Source organism: Fistularia commersonii, chromosome 16 (genome assembly GCF_037954325.1).
Source record: "Fistularia commersonii isolate RoL2024-O1a breed Wild chromosome 16, RoL_Fcom_v1.0, whole genome shotgun sequence".
Classification (NCBI taxonomy): domain Eukaryota; kingdom Metazoa; phylum Chordata; class Actinopteri; order Syngnathiformes; family Fistulariidae; genus Fistularia; species Fistularia commersonii.
Window position 1 is genome coordinate 2,155,148 of NC_141299.1, and position 16,653 is coordinate 2,171,800.

Consider the following 16,653-nt stretch of genomic DNA (forward strand, 5'->3'; position numbering starts at 1 on the left):
AGAGGACCGGCTTCACCCCAGCACAACTCCTACCAGCTGCCGGTGTTGGATTTCACCACTCACCAACCGCTGACATCACGGGGAGCTGCGGCTTGCGTTCACGCATTGTCTCCACTCATCTGCAGACACAGGCGACCCGCACCTCCCCTGCCGTGGGTGATCCGGTACCGGGGCGAAGCCCTTTGGGGTTAAAGTGCGAGAAACGAGCTCGCCGTCTCACAATTGACCGCCGCCGGATTGATGCTTCCGACCGGACCGAGAAGTATCTGATCCCGAACGGAAGCCGCGCGAGACTTCTCGGTTTGAACTTTGAACCGGGATTGGACGCGTGAGACGCACGCCGCCGCCGTTTCTTCACCGCTTCGCCGAGACAAGCGAGCGGGTCCCGACCCCCCCCTCCGGTCCACCTCGTCGCACCGCCCCGAGATGTTCGCGGCCCGGCCCGGTCTGTCGGGTTCGCTCCTCGGCGGAGCACGTAAACGTAGCCCGTGTACGGTAAGTGTTCAGCGGACGGGCGGCTTGAGGCGGAACCTCGTATCAAACGGCAAGAAATGGAGGATTAATTGTCGGCGCCTGCGAGCGGGACATCCCCGAGCCTTCGCGCGGCCGAGGTTCCGGGGTCAAACCGCGATTCCCTTCCTTGATCTGAGAGAATCGCCTCGGAGGAGGAAGTGCATACATGTGACGCTCCCAACCCCCCCTCTCTGGCTAAACCATTAGCCGGCTCTTCGGGATAGCGATGCCTCCAGCAGATGTTTCCTTCCGTCTCCAAGAGTCAGAAAGGTCGAGATGCTGGAACCCCGACAAGATGATGAGTCAACATCCTAAACAACTTCATCACGAGATGAGGCGCTTTTGTTTTTGTTTTTTTTTTTTGTTTTATTTTTGTGAATCTGCTTTCGCATCGGATGCGTGTCCTGCGGAAGTGGCCCGTGGCCTGGCCTCCACCGGACGCGGGTCCGAGCCGCCGCGGAGAGTTCACGCGAAGCTTCAAATTCTCCTCCGTCAGAGCGGAAACTGATTTTTCACTCGCCCAGATGTGCGTCGAGCAGCTGAGCCCCCGGGCCGAGAGAGCGAGCGCGGTCCGATAATCACAATCAGATCGGCGCCGCTGGAGGAACGGTCGGCGTACAGGGGTGTACGCAGACATGTGGTATTCCCCTCTTCGCGGTTTCATAACTTGGGCTCGGAGAAGGCCGGCGGACGGGTCTCCTCGGACGACGGGCTCGTGAGCGCAGCTGGATGTCGGCAAACAAACACCTTCCATACCGTAAACGATTACGTCACGAGCGCGCCGATCCAAAGAGTCTGACCTTTGCGTGTTCCAAATGTGACGCAAAGTTCACGACCGGCATGTCGCTCTTCGAATGATTGAAAATCCGGCTTTTTCCACGACGTCCCGTTCGCTGGTAAAGCTCCCCCCGGGTTCCCCCGTGACCCTCTGCTTCCTCCTCGGCTCCACGTTCTCCCGTCCAGACCGGACGGCTTTTTTTGTTTACTTTTTTTTTTTTCCCCTCGGGTTTTGAGGATCTCTTATGAAAGGAGCTTTATGCGGATCATTTTCTTATTTCTGCCGTTTCCTGCTCCGTCGGACTGAGGCGCGTTTGTGTTTGCCAAGCCGTCGGTGCGGCGACAGGGCTTTCCGCCCGTAACGTGGCTTCAGCGCGTCAAAATCATATCGTCGTCGTGAGCGACTTCCCGTCCTTCCCTTCTGATTAAAACCAAAAAAAAACAGAGCTCCCGACGTGCTTCTGGGATGTCACGGTGCTCCTGATGAAGGAGAAACTTCACCCGGGACGGAAAAACTCGGGGATCATTTTAAGCCTGCGCTAATGCAGGCGGGGACGGAGCATAATAAAGACATTATTTGCAGATAAGTGCCTTCAAATTGGAATTCTGTTGCAAAGTTCACATGGACGCCCCACGACCTCCGTCTTTACCCGCCCCTCCCCTTGGGTTCACCGGACGGACGTTTCTCCAACCGAAAAGACTCGTTCACGAGTGGGCTCCATAAAGAAGGGAAAGTGGACGAGCGGCAGGGCAGGCCTCCGAGCGCGCTCACGAGCGGGTGTATGCTCGGCGTCCGATTGGGGGAAGGCGACGCCGGCATGCGTCAACCGGGTCAACGCCTGCGGACCGGCTACATGCTAAATCTCCCGCCGCCTCTAATTAGCAGAGGCGGCCCCGTGTAATTTCTGCCTTGTGTGTGTGTCGCCGCCTCGTACGGCCTGTTATTTCGCTGAGCGAGTGGGCAACAGCTGGGAGAGCGCTCAACAGATGGCGGGCCGTGCGCGGCAGATAGCGCATGCAACGTTCCCTGCTTCGTGCGCGGATCGGGTTCATCCAGGGAGGAGGTGCAACCACGGGAACGCTTCCCAGTGCGCCGGAGGGCCGCGGGGGAAGCGGCCGCTTGGCCCGGGAGGAAGTTACAGAGTGTGTGGAGAAAGTGAAAGTCTTTCACCGGGTCATGTTGGGGGGAGGAAACACACACACACGCACACACACATATACACACACATACACAAACTCTGTGCTATGAGGACTGTTAGCGCTTTGGGTTGACTTTGCTGCTTTGGATCTTTAGCACAACTGAGCTACAACATGGTGACTTTAGCAAACATTAAACCACACTTATATATATATCTATATAAGATGGATGGATCGATAATTGTGCAGCACTCGTTCATGCTATTTTCATCCAAATCATACATTTTCTGACAGTTAACCAGTGAGTTTTGTTGCAGGGCGGCACACCGGCACAGAGGTCAGCTCTCCTGGTTGGATTCCCACAGGAGGCCTCCCCATGTGGAGTCTACATGTTCTCCCTGTGTCTGCGTGGGTTCCTCGGGGTTCTCCCCGCGGTCCAAACACATGCGGGAGATTTCAATGTAAAACCCTGCATTGTCCAAACGTGTGGATGGTTGGACGTCTGCGTATAAAGCCGTGACGGAGCAGTGAACGCCGCTTCCGCCCCCTGACAGCAGGAATGGGCTCTGAACCCCCCGTGACCCCAACATCAGGATAAGCATATTCATAGAATTGGACAGATTGGATAATGTTGTCGTCTGAACCAACGGCGGTATCGGACCAGGACTCCACTTACGTTGAGTGAACAAACTTCTTCGTGTGAGGTACCCTTTTCTGAGAAATCCGGGGAAGAAACCGAGTCTCCTGGCAGATAGAAGACTTTAGATGCGAGCAAAAGACTCGTGGACGTGGAAGCTACAGAAAGAAAGAAAACGAACAGAGAGAAAGAGAGAAAGGTGTCAAGGTCACATTGATGACAGAAAAACGCCGAAGCCGACGACAGTAAATCACTCCGCCGGCCTGAGACCTTCTCCTCTGTGAACTGGAACAGCTGCCGCTGTGGTCACGACCCTGCTCCTCACCAGGAGACACCGGGGATTTTTGTGAGAAATAAGATCTACCTTATTGATTCTTTTGTCGGTATCGATAAATACGAGTATGAATATAAATAGACAGCAGAGTGAACGGCAAGGATGAGGTTAGACAACAGAACGGAAAAAAGAAAGAGAGCAAGGGTGAGAAGAGCAATGACAAAAGTAAGGATAAAAATAGACAAGGAAATTGTAGTTTCACCTCCGCGGTTCTCTTTCCATTGCCAGCGTTCGCTCCACTTTGCATACTTGTACGCTTCTCACGGCCAATCACCTGCCTCCATCTGTCCCTCTCTTCTTCCCCTGCATCCATAAATCTCCTCCTCTTTGTACCTGCGCAACCTTTCCTTTTCATCTCATGACCGGTATTTTCATGTTGTGCAGTTATCTTTTATCTAGCCCTATAAATCCATCATATCTACCCCCGTGTTCCTCCGAGCTCCTGAATCCAGAGCCGGCTCCGCTACGTAAAGCCCTCTGCTGGACGTTCATCCCGGAAATACAGGTTGTAAACCTGGAAGTGAGATGCTTCAGAGGGTACCTGCCTCTTCTTCAAACGCGGTAAAGTCAAGTCTTGGCGCTGCGGCGAACCGGGTCCGAAGAGCGGGTCCGTCCATCCGGAGCAAAGGGGTCCGTCTCCTCTGAGGGGATCTCGAGGCATTCCTCGAGATACAGTTCTCCGGCGTGTCCCGGGTCTTCTCCGGGGCCTCCTACCAGAACAGCTGAGGTCCAAAACACACATTAACCCCTTTCTGAATTTCTTCCACAAGCATTCATCTAATTACATGCATGTGTGTGTTTGTGTGTGTGTGCTTTAAAAGAAACACTTGGACGTTCGAAGTACCATGTGATCACGATAAGCGAGTCATAATAAACAAAAAAAAAAGAATAATCATCAGACTTTAAACTCTGGATAAATTTGAGGTTATTGCATAATATGGTTTGACTTTCAGATGTTAATTTGTCTGTTCCCTTAGAAAATAACATGTTGTGAGGAGGAGGAGCGAGAAGCCACCTTGACCTCACTTTCATCTGTGGAGCTGCTCTGAGAACCGCTTCATCCTCGGCTACTGCAATTTTCTTCGACCGAAACGCCGGATAGAAACACACCGGCGTGTACCGTTTACGCGTCAAATCGGCCAATAAGACGGGAACGGGCAGGAGCTGGAGGGGAAACGGGAGAGGGGACAGCGCGAGGGTATCTCAAGCAATGGATGATGAACACAGGGAGGATAGAAGATGACTTTAGGAAGAATCAAACAAGGAACGAACGCCAGAGATAGCAAATGTGTCGAAAAAGGACAAAAAAAGAGGCACTTTTGTCGGATCCAAAGTATCAAAAGCGAGAGAAATAGAGCATATTGGATGTTTCCTTGCAGCCTCCGACAGAGAACCGCGGCCGACTGATCTCAGTCTTTAAAATAAACAGTTTAAAATAGACTTTTAAACTGACAGGCAGCCGTCTTGGGGCGGCATGTTCGGGCAACCGTAGGAACCAGAGCCAGCCAACGGAATCGCTTCCGCACCGAACGGCGAGACTCTCGAACCGGAGACGACCTCTCCGGTGCTGTGAGAGGGATAGAAATCTGCTCCGTCATTCATCATGTCATCGTGGCTTCAAGGAGGAAGGTAACTCGGGAAAACGTCCTCCTATCAGATGGGAGATGATGAGGGAGGAACCGGGACGTTATCGAATAAAGCACTCCGGAAGCTCCGTTCAAGACGGGCGCTGGCAGAAACAGCCTCTTGAACAGATGACGGCCTTTTTAAGAAGCCGTGCAAACACGCCATGATGGCGTCCCTCTGGTGCGCCATGAGAACACGGGGAAGTGTTCAATAACAGTTCATGTAACCCGTACGCACATCTGTCTCTAGATGCTTCCGCGAGGGCATTTCCTGTCTGTGTCCGTCCTCCATTTTTATTTCCCACCGCCGACTCCGGACGGCCAAAACCCGAACGCGTTTTCTCTGAACTTCAAACGTGAAGCAATGAGGACCAGGCTTACGCTTTACTTAGCGGGAAGAGCAAACACACAAAACAATATGTCCCGCTGCAGATTAGAAACAACTGCACAGAAAATTGTTCCCAGTTTCGCTGCTGCTGGAGAAAGAAGGGGGGAAAAAAAAGGACTCGCTATGATCCCTTGTTTCCACAATAACACCCCCCAGGAGGAGGAGAGGAAGAAGACATGAACACCGAGCGGACAGCTCGGAGATCTGAGGAGAAGGGACGGGCCAAAGCAGGGCAAGGGGGGACTTCAAGACCCAGATCTCCAGATCTCCAGATCTCCAGATCTCGGTCCTCCCAAGAAGAACATCTGACCCCGCTCAGCCGGTTGAATCCATCTCGGAAAGCCTGGGACGTTAACACCTACAACGTGACACCCGATGCCCCGTCTATATTTACGGACTCCCACAAATACTGCCGGGATCCGAAGGACTTCACCGCATCCGTGGTCCTAAAGACCGAGGAGAAGCCGCGTCCTCGTCGTTCCCCAGGAAATCAATGGCGACGAAGACGTCAGAGCCGCTTTAAGCGCCGTCATTTTCTCCAGCCGCCGTCACCGGGGCAAAAAATAGCGCCGTTTCCGGCCCCGGGGCCCCGTCTGTGTCCGGCGGGGCAGAGCAGAGCCGAGCCACCTGTCGACCAGGAACACGGCGGTGGGAGCCGGCCATACACACACACACACACACACACACTCACACACACACACACGTACAATCACCGCTTCATGTGTTTGCCATCAGGGCCTCGGTGTAACTGGCTCAGGACACTGGGCCGTCATTACCCCATGTGTGTGTATGTGTGTGTGTGTGTGTGTGTATGAGCCATGCTGCACTAACATGAAAGCACAGTGAGGTCAGCTGCTGGATTAAAAGGGGATGTGAGATTGGAGTTTCTTACAGCATGAGTGAAAGGGTGAACTATTCCCTTCGTATGCGTTTAAGACATCCAGCTGAAACACGTGGCGCTTCCTGCATTCATCCCACGCCTTATTTTTCCCATCACAGGGACGCGTATGGAGACGTCCAGCCCTGTCTGCACCATCAAGGTCTTCACTGGACCTCCTGCATGTGTTTGGACAGTGGACAGGGGGATCCAATCGGGCCCCTTGTTGCTGTGGGGGGGCGGGGCTAACCTCTGGACCAGCGCGCTGCGTGATAACACACTTTCAGCTACTATCGGGGGCTGCAAAGAAATCAAAAAAACCAGATCGCTGGATACTTTCCGGTCTTCAGTTTTATAGCGGCTTCGACATGTAATTTTCGCATTTGCAGATGAGCCGCTCCAAACTCGGATTCATCTCGGTCTCACAGCCACATCCGCACAGAAGTTCGGTTTAAACCCTTCCGGTAAGTAGTGATCTGCGCCCCTGAGACGGGAGCGCAGCGGGAAGCACGCCATGCCTGTGTTTGGTTTCCAAGTAACACACTTAATACACACTTAACTCCTTATTTATTTGCGGGTAATGTTTGCAAGCTTGTATCAAAGCCGCAGACAGAACTCTTCCTTTCGGGCCTCCTTTCTAAATGAATATTTTAATTCCTCCAATCCATTTTCCGGATTCTGGTGAAAAAAGCAAGTAGTCGGTGAAGTGGCAAAGGACGGTAAAACGCCGAGAGCGACAGAAATCAGCATCGCGGACGGCGGTACTTGTAAGGAGAAAGTCTCGATGTCCGAGTCAGACGGTTAATTGGAAGAACGTGATTTCCCCCCCGTAAATCATCTCCAGCTTTTGCGGGCTCGCGGGGCCGCTCGGCCCCGGTCTGCTCGGCAGCCCGCGAGATAAAAGATGTTGGCCGCGGAGCCTCTCGACAAAGATCCACAAATAAATGAATCCGCTTAAACGTCGAGATTTACAAGGACTTCAATGTGCACGGGTATTGTGTCTGTGGCGGGGAAAAGGAAACAAATAACAACCTTTGAAGCGACATGCCAGAGTTGGAAGCAAACGGCCGTCTTAGTACGCCAGCCGGCCCCTGCGGTCCCGCTCGTCCCCAACGGACGGCTTCCCTCATCTGCAGTGAGAAGATCGAAACAGCCGTGATGGCTTTTGCCATATTAAGAAAACGTGCTAATAGCGCAAAACAATGCCGTGACTGGGGGGGGCTTCGCCCGCAATGCCAGGATGAGGAGAGATTCACATGCACGGCCACCAAAAGGGATGGGAATATAAGGCTAAAAATTCAACCCGGGTTCAAACTTCATGGAGAGTCTGGAACACATGGCGACTGCGCTCAGGTATAAACCAGTTATAAACAAACGGCGGTTCTTCTTCGACTTCATCTTCATGGCTAACAAACAGGGAGACCACTGGAAAAAACACGCCGGTGTCAACCTGGAGTCCAAGATGTGTCCGGGCCGTCTAGACGCTCGGAGATAGCCTCGCAGGCACCGTCAACATGACCTCCAGACTGTTTTGAGCTGACAGGCTCTGGTGGACTGAGGTCTCGATGGAAACCCAAACACCAAATTAGCCCGGACGGGGGATCCTGTCAGCTGTGATTACATTATGTAATAAAGCGAACCGGCGTCTCTCGGAGGAGAGCGCTGAAACCGGATCCCGCTCCGCTCCGCCGGCCAGAGCGCACACTTCCATCCAGAAGCATTTCTACCATCATCGGTGAGAAGATGGAGGCGTACAGAGCTTCTCGGGTGATTGGACCGGACCCGAAAAGGTCTTCAGAGGACCTCTTTGACGTTTACCAGGCTAAATATGTAATTCATATCATGGCTTCTGATACATTTAATAACCGACAAATTATTATGCCGCGCATGTGTGTGAGCCTTCCAACCCGAACTCTCACACACGTCAGATCCAAAACAACAATCATGCAACATCTCCAAGACCAAGGAGGTGATGGTGGACTTTAAACACACCGACAACAACAATGGAAGATCTAGATCTGTGAATCACTTCTTGTTAAATGAGTTTCCTGTGGCGCCAGCGGAACCCGACATTATCCGGGGCGTACCGTCCGCAGCCAGCCCGCCGCCAGGATTGCACCTCCTCCGTGAAAGCCAGAAGATGGAGTCACCATCTTCTCTCCGGCGTGGCGTCCAAGAGCCGAGCACGTCTTCGTGGTGGAGCCGCCGCTCTTACTTTTAGACAAGGATCTCTCAAGGCCATCTCAACGGGGCTGCGGCTCTCTGAGCAGCCGGGTTCCAAGCTTTGGAGACACTGAAGGGAAGACGGGAGGCAAGCTGGAGGCAGCAGAGATGGTAGATGTTCTGGACCGAGATGGTTCTAACATGGACAGAGGAGGGATGGAGAAGATTCGGGTACAAGGATGCTGAGGTTGGAGCTGCCGTGCAGGAGGTCTGGAGGAAGACCTGAGAGGAGGATGGAGGAGGACATGAAGGTAGTTGGTGTGAGAGATGGTTTGTTGGAGGCAGGTGATTGGCTGTGACTCCTGAAGGGAGGAGCCCAAAGGACAAGAAGAAGAAGAAAAAGAAGAAGAAGAAGAAGAAAAAGGAGAAGATATCCTCATCCTCAAACATCTGGCCTCCTCTCCTGCTCTTCATCCCCTCCTTAATTCTTCTACAGTGTGTGTGTGTGTGTGTGTGTGTGTGTGTGTGTGTGTGTGTGTGTGTGTGTGTTTCTGTGAAAGAATATCAATTGTTTTTCAAAACCAAAGGGATTCTTGCCCTTTTTTGGAGACTAGTTTGGCTGCAGTTCACTGGAACCAGCCCACCCACCCCCTTAAACGTTTTGTTGTTGTTTGTGTGTGTGTGTGTGTGTGTGTGTGTGTGTGCTGTAAGATGTATCTTCCTGGGGAGGATGTGAGTGTTTCTTCCTCAGACAGCCGTGGATTGAGCTTGCATGAGGCCTTGGGGTCACAAACCCTCCTGCTTTTCCTCCGCAGAGGAAAAAACCCTCCTCCTCGCCCACATCTGGCACTCCGTGAGCTGCAGCCACTGCCAGAGTCCAAATAACCTCATGAACGACATTTACCAGCCCAACCAAACCCGGATAACCCCAAAATGACACCTTCTCGGTGCAGCGGAGGTTTTGCGTCAGGCGTCGGGTGTTGTGACGCCCCCCCCAGGAGGTCCACAGCGGATGTCACTCTGGTGACGCGACGGAGGGGTCTCCTAACCGCGGCCTCCACGGCTGCGTCGCCTTCTCAGAGAAGCTGATCTGCGAAAGACAAATTGAGCAAAGCGACGCGGTTGAAACATCTGGCGCAGTTGTGAAACATCCAGAAAGCCGAAGCACCTAACACCCCCCCCCCCCGAACGTGTTGTGTCTGTGACACCAGCATTAATGTCGAAACTCTTGTTTTCCAAAAACAAACTACTATAATCGTTCCAGATGTAAACGGAGGAATCGGAAACCTGTTTAAGCATTTTCCATCAAGCCAGGAGGTCTCTGCTTGGACCTTTCTCTGTGGAGTCTCCACATGTCTGCGTTGGGTTCCTCAGGTTCCTTCCACAGTCCAAACAGATGCCGGAGGTTCGCTGGAGACCCTGCGCCGTCCAGACGCGTGAACGGTTGTTGCGACCCTCTGAGCGGCGGAGATAAATGTTTTTACGCTCCCTTTTGCGTACAGTGGAATCGATGTTAAATGTGGGGCTCTCAGCAGAGGTGGTTGAGCCCGTGGTGCTCATTTGGAGGACATATGGACTTACGTTACAGCCCTGCCCGTGATCAGAACCAGAGCTACAAAACTTATAGCTATAAAACTTATGCCGAGCCTCTTCAGGGAACTAAAAAAATTAATAGAATTCAAAAAAACATGGTTGGGATGAAACGTCTTTCCCAGATGCCGCGTGCATCTTTCCCTTTTGGAAACGATGAACCAAAAAAAAAAAAAGGTTTATTATTTGATTGTGAGCCAATAATGTCGAGTTGCGGGCGGTCGGGGTTTGAATCCGCAGCAGGTCGAGAACCGTCCGAAGCCCACGATGAATTAGCGTCTCTTTAAAAGTCAATAGCGCAAAGAAGATGTTTTACTCCCGAACAATTAACCCCGCCAGGTTTAAGCCCTTTCTTGGTCAGATTTGCAGAGGAAAAATAACCCCGGAGTCCAAATGAGCACATGATGAGATCGACCGTCGTCCTCTTAACGGTGAAGGTCAGCGTTGGACCTTTGGAGAACGCCGGCGTGAAAAAGGCCTTCCCCGTCTTGCGGTGTTGGCTCCGCGAAAGTCAGATTTCTTCCAAGAGTCCGGGTCAACGGGACACCGTCTGAAAAAGCAGAGGCAGGGTCAAACGGACACCTGCGGCCACGATGAGCAACCGTATAACTGACAGGCGTTAACACTCCTGTAACTACGCTGCTAAGCTGCGTTAAATACGCTGCACTGCGTTAGGGCGTGGCGCCGCCCCTCCGCAGCAACACCCGCTTGCTAACTTGATTAGCAATCCATCTTCATCGACCGCGCTCCCTCGCTCCTCCTCCTCCTCATCTCATTTCACACTAAACAAAGTCCCGGCGGGGTCCGCCGGCTGGAGCCCCCTCGCTCCGATCACCGCGCACTCTGAGCCGCCGGCCGCGCCGATGAACTTGGCTGGAAGGAATCTGCGGGCCGCTTCACTTGACTGAGCAGAGCTAATGAGTCAGAAAATCCCACAGCCAGGCCTCCAGGGTTCACCGTGGGCATCGGGGGAAAACAGGTAGTTGGAGCGCAGGAGGATCGCGCTTTTTTTGCAAACGGTTGTGAAGGCGGAGGAAGCCTCTGGGGAGACGGCGATGTAAACACGGCGAGGACCCCAAGGAGGAGAAGGCTTAGGAGGAGGAGGAGAAGAAAGTGGATGTCAAGATGAAGCAGGGATTACCCGCTTGATCCGCGAAGCCCGGGAGACCCGGCTCCTCGGCCAGGTGCGCCAAGCTCTTCCAGACGGCCGCAACCCCCCGCCGAGCTGCCCCCGAGGTGTGAAATGTGCCCCCATTCCACTTCCCACACGCCCCGTCACACAGCGGACCTACAGCAGGAGAAGGAGTGGCGGCGGACCCGACGCCGCGGCTAATGAGTTTTGCTTCCACTCGGGTTACTCGAGGTAATATATTTTTCCAGAGCCACTCCGAGCCCCGGCCCTTCCAGCGGGCTTCGTCCGGCCGTGCGCAAACTCCCCGAGAAGCCGAGCCGACCGCCCGGCTGAAATTTTTCCCCGAAACGTCACCCAACGTGAACGAATCTTAAAATCACGTTTGCGCGCATCACGTTGAGTGTGAATCGTTTAAAGACGACATCGGCAGGAGAGGCTTCCTCTCGCACCTGGACGGACCACATCTGTGACGCTACCGTTTTAGAGCCTCCATGGGAAACCCTCGGGAGAAGGGTGGCAAGACACTGAACCCCCCCTGGTCGCCCCAGAGGGAGTGGTTAGCAAATGAACGAACGGGCGAATAGGATCCAGTGTCAAGCGCAGATAAGCGTCCGAGTTGCATGGGACGGGAGATTGTTTGGGCCGAGGGAACTCCTCGGCTCTTGCCGAAGCCCCACTTCCGTCCGTTCTCGATTGACCCCGGTGAGAGCGAGAGAACAATACCGAGGTGGCTTCGGAGTGCACGGTCTAACGGTCCCGCCCTCCGCCGGCCGCAGGGTGGATGACACATAGCGCACTCCGTCTGCAGCGGTAAATATTGCACTCTTTATTTTGACGCCCTGCTCGTTCACAACAGCGTCGGTGAGATTCCCGGCAGGAGCTCCAGGACCTCCCGGAATTAAGCACCCTTGGAAAAAAAAAAAAAAAAAAACAGCGTGTGAAACAGGGCTAGCGGGGGGGACGTAAGGTCCGGTCGGTCCACGTCACGATTTGAAAGGACGGTGCGCGGCATCAGCCGGCTGCCCGCGAGCACAAACGCACACCCCCGTATTCTTCTTGTAAACATGATCAGTAGTCAAACGTGAAGGGTCAGCTTGAATTAAGCAGCGGCGCAGTCACATTCTGCTGGCAGCGGCTCAAAGCATTCTTCTGTGGCATGTGCAGAACATGCAGGCCGGGAAGCGTCTCCCCGCAATGACCGGCCTGTTGTGCAGGCAGCCTCCGCGCTCATCCACAAGACTGCCTCCATTTATTGCTTGCCTCGGGGTCCCTTCTTAGTCTGTCTTCTGACTAATGGAAAATGACAACGCTCGCCAAGGCCGGGGCTTCGGGGGGCACTCGTCTAGTTATTTCTTTTTTTTTCGGTGAAAAAAAAAAAAACACAACATGTTGAGTTAATCGCTGTTCCAATGAACAAGTGGTTTTAGCTGGGGGTTTAAAGAGGTATCGATGTCCGCTGGAGAACGGGCGGACGATACCGCGTTAGAGCGGATCGGGGAAAACGGAAAATCCCAAATGTCGCGCAATCAGATTTCAAATTGGAACTGAACTATGGAAACAAAAAGAAAAAAAAAAAAACAATGTTTGAGTTGACAAGTTGTGAAACCCCGCTAGACTTTAATGACCTGAGACTAATATTTAGCATTTCTTTTTACGGGTTTTAAAAGGAACACGGAGACAAAAAGCCCCCGACGGGCCTGTGGCGACCTCATACCGAGAACATTTATCCCCGCTGACAGTCCTCCTTAGAAGCCCGGCGAGAGGGGATGACGAGATGCCACTCACACAGTCTCGGTATATGACTTCCAAAGGTGTCGGCACGGGCGGGTTCAGCGCTCAGCGGTCCGACTCCGAGCGTGGGGGGGAAAGGCGAGGGGTCAAGTGTGCTGCCTCCTCATCAGAACACGTGATGAGGATGATTAACTTCAGATCGCTCACAAACTGTCCTCTCGACCCAGATCTCCACCCGCCCCTCCTCCCCGTCTGGCTCGCGCTCCTTCTCTCCGTCCGCCGGGGTCCCATTCCTGCCCCTCGGGGGGGCCGCGGGGCAAACGCCGCCTCCGGCCCGTATAATGAGTCAAAAACGGTCGCCTCGGGTCAAGTGCTCGGCGGCCGGGAAAACACAGGTGGGGAGCGTCAACCCGACCGCAACGCTTTGCTTTCTTGACTCCAGACTCATTCACACTGCCCTCATTCAGACAAGCACTCTCCTCAGGAGAATGAGGGGTCTTCATCCATGTACACAGGAGTCTGGACGGCGGAGGAAATACTCAAAAGAAACCGCAACGGCTGGGGACGGGAGCGGGCCGTCTCGCCGAGCGGAGCTGGGAGTGCTTACCGTGTTCTCACTTCCACGCTTTGGAGCGTAACATCTGTCACAGTCGGTCTTTGACAACGTTCATGTCAGATATCTGCAATGAATGGATTTATTGCCGCCGGCGAGCGCTTTCTAGGACAGATCCCGTCTCTGGAGCCCACACACTTGTATCCCGATGACGTTCCTCTCACTTCCCGTCTCTGTCACCTCGCAGGGACGGTAAATCAAACGGAGCGGCGGCCCGCGGAGTCAGTCGTTCGACAAAATCATCTGCGTCTTCCTCCCCAAGAGGGAACAATCGGATGAAACTATCTGTAACGGATTACATGAAGCATTCATTTATGTTGCGGTGAAAGCGCTGCTGAGGCCCACAGCCTATGACACCGTTACATCATTTACTTCACGCTCATTGCGTTTCGGTTAACCACCACCGATAAAACGCCGGTAAGATTCCACAACCACGGTTTGATTCACAACACACCCGTATTCATAACTATCTGCCTCTGGAGTCAAACGAGTCCGAAATGTTTGCCAAAAAGGTTGAAAATACATCTCGACGTGCTCTCCGAGGACGGGTGGGTCTCCGCTCACGTCGGGAGATGTGCTGGCAGGAGGGCGGGAAGGGACGCCCGCTCTAGCAGCTGAGCCCCTGCCAGGCAGGCCCAGGTGGATCACAACTTCTTTAACGCCCTACATCTGTTAGGAGCGTGTAAAAACAGGCCGCTATAGAATACGAGGAACGTGTCACAACCGCTCGATGCGGGAATGATGACACTTTTCCCCGCGCTTTACGAGCACATATTACCGAGCGATCCTCTATTTTCTCCAGGTGCACGCCTAGGGGACTGTGAGTTTAATTCTCTGTAAGAAAAAAAACAGCTAAACAATGATTCTTCTTTCCGCTTCAGATGAAAAGATCACGAGGGTCGCCCGAGATTGAAAGTAAACACAGAGGACGCGCGTAGAGCGCCCGCCGCCATCGGACGCACGGCTGCCGGGGCATTCGATGCAAAATGCAAAGTGGTTTTGCATGAGCGGACCCCGCCGTAAAAAGACGAACGTACGAGCCCGCGCTTGCAGCTAAAAGCGTCAAATTTACAGTAGGGACGAATGGAAAAAATGAGGAGGAATTATGAATGGTTAGATTACATAGACATGCCGAGAGGTGCGGTTTCACACCTCCATGGGGAATTTCTCACGAGATGGTCAGGCTCTCTGAAAATTTAGGGGAAGGAAACCAAAGGAAAAGACCGTTTTACCAAGCCGGGCAGGGTGACTGTGAGATCTGGCGTATGCACACTGTATGGATTTCAAATGGCCCGTAACTAAGCCCTCAAGAACATGACATAATGCACAACCTGGAATGGATTATCCCCCACTTCCAGCGCGTTTCCGGGAAACCGGCCAGCGAGAGGCACACCGTGATTAAGACAAGATCCGCGACGCTTCCTCCCGAATTAAGAAAACACACAAAATTAAAGGGAAAAAAGTTTCCAAAGCCAATCAAGAGCCCTGAGACAACCCTCGGGGAATGCGGCCTCGGTTTCTCGACACCGTTATCGGCGCGAACGTCGGCGGGTAACGGGAAAAAATAAACCTAGATGGCCATCGGCGCGACGAAAAGCTGAAAAGATAACGACTTGTTTTCATCGCGTCCTTCCCACCGCGAGTCCGACCTGCCGTCTCTTTGTTCCGGGGGGGGAAAGTGAAATGATGTCAGAACAGGTCTCTGGTCCAAAGACAGATTATTACAGCAGATGACAAGTGATGGATTAGCAAGCTTCCTGAAATGGAGCTGAGCAGCAAGGACAGAAGGTTGAAGTGCACCTCCTGGTAGCGGAGCTCCTACAATTTAAACACATTCATCACATTTATTAAGTCGAGCCGGGATTTTCTGGAAGGGACTTACATAATACGGTGACTGCCTCCTTTGATCAGGCTTCAGGCCGGCCGCTGGAGAAACGCTAGCGTGCATCGCTCTCCAGACAACCGTCGGGAAAATTAATGCGCTTTCGCTTCGAGTCCGGACCGGCGCGAGACGAGAAAGCGAGCGTCAGCCCTCTCGCTCGCCCAGAAACTTGACACGTTGTCATTAACGAGCGGTAAAGAAGGATGATCGGTGTAAAAACACAACCGGGAATAACCGGGAGTTGTTACGACATGAAATATGTTCTGTCTGTCACAACTTCTGCGGTTTCGGCGTCGGCCGTGTCCCCCGTGCGCCTTCAAAACATCTTTAAACCTAAAGTGCGTCCGAGCCCGCGGCTGTATCACGCTCTCAGCTGCAGCACACTTTGGAACGTGTCCTCCGCTCCGTCTGGCTAGAGCCGGGTTTGCAGCCGCCGCCGTCGGTTTTGCGTTGCAGGAGAAAGAGGGGAAGAAGAAACGGGACAATCAATCACAAACAAGGCCGTGCCGAGACAAAGGAGACAAGCACGCTCCTGTCCCACGGTGCAAGAAGTCAAATATTTTCCTGTAAATGCACTCGCAACCCCGGGATCTGTTCGGACTGGACTTTCAGTAAATCTTGATCCCCAACTGACCCGCGGCTCACCCACAAAGGCGAACCTCTTTATTTGAAGCATCTGAATTGCTATTATCAAGCAGAAGGAGAAATAAAGCGAGCCGGGGAAAAGCGGGGAGGGACGTAACAGTTTGCAGTAAATCTGGGGGATTTATGTTTCCATGTCACTCGAGGAGACATCTGACCTCCGCGCAGGGGCACCGCCTGGCCCCGCTCTGTCTAGCTTACTTTAATAACTCCGCTCGTCCTGGTCCGGGGGGGCCGGGGCGTCCAGGTAGAGGAGGCACAGGAAGGCACGTCGCTCTACTCGCTCGACGGCAATTCCGTCAGAGCGACGGTTCGTCCTGCGTGCTGATGCCGTCCGTAATGTAAACGGGATAAAAGCTGGAGACGTTCGCTTTACAACAACACCAGAAGACTCCTGGCGCCTCTTTTTGCACAGCCACGCTGCTCTCTAGTGGTGCACAGGTACAGATGCACCATCAGCACGACTTTTTTTGGATCCACTTCTTTCAGTATTTTCTGTTCCGCTATTTTCTCTTGGAGTATTTTAAAGCGTGTGTGTTTGGGGGTTCCAAAAGCTCCTCGGGCGGCGGGACCCGCGTCCTCCCGGGTGGCCTTTTTTTTATCAGAGCCATC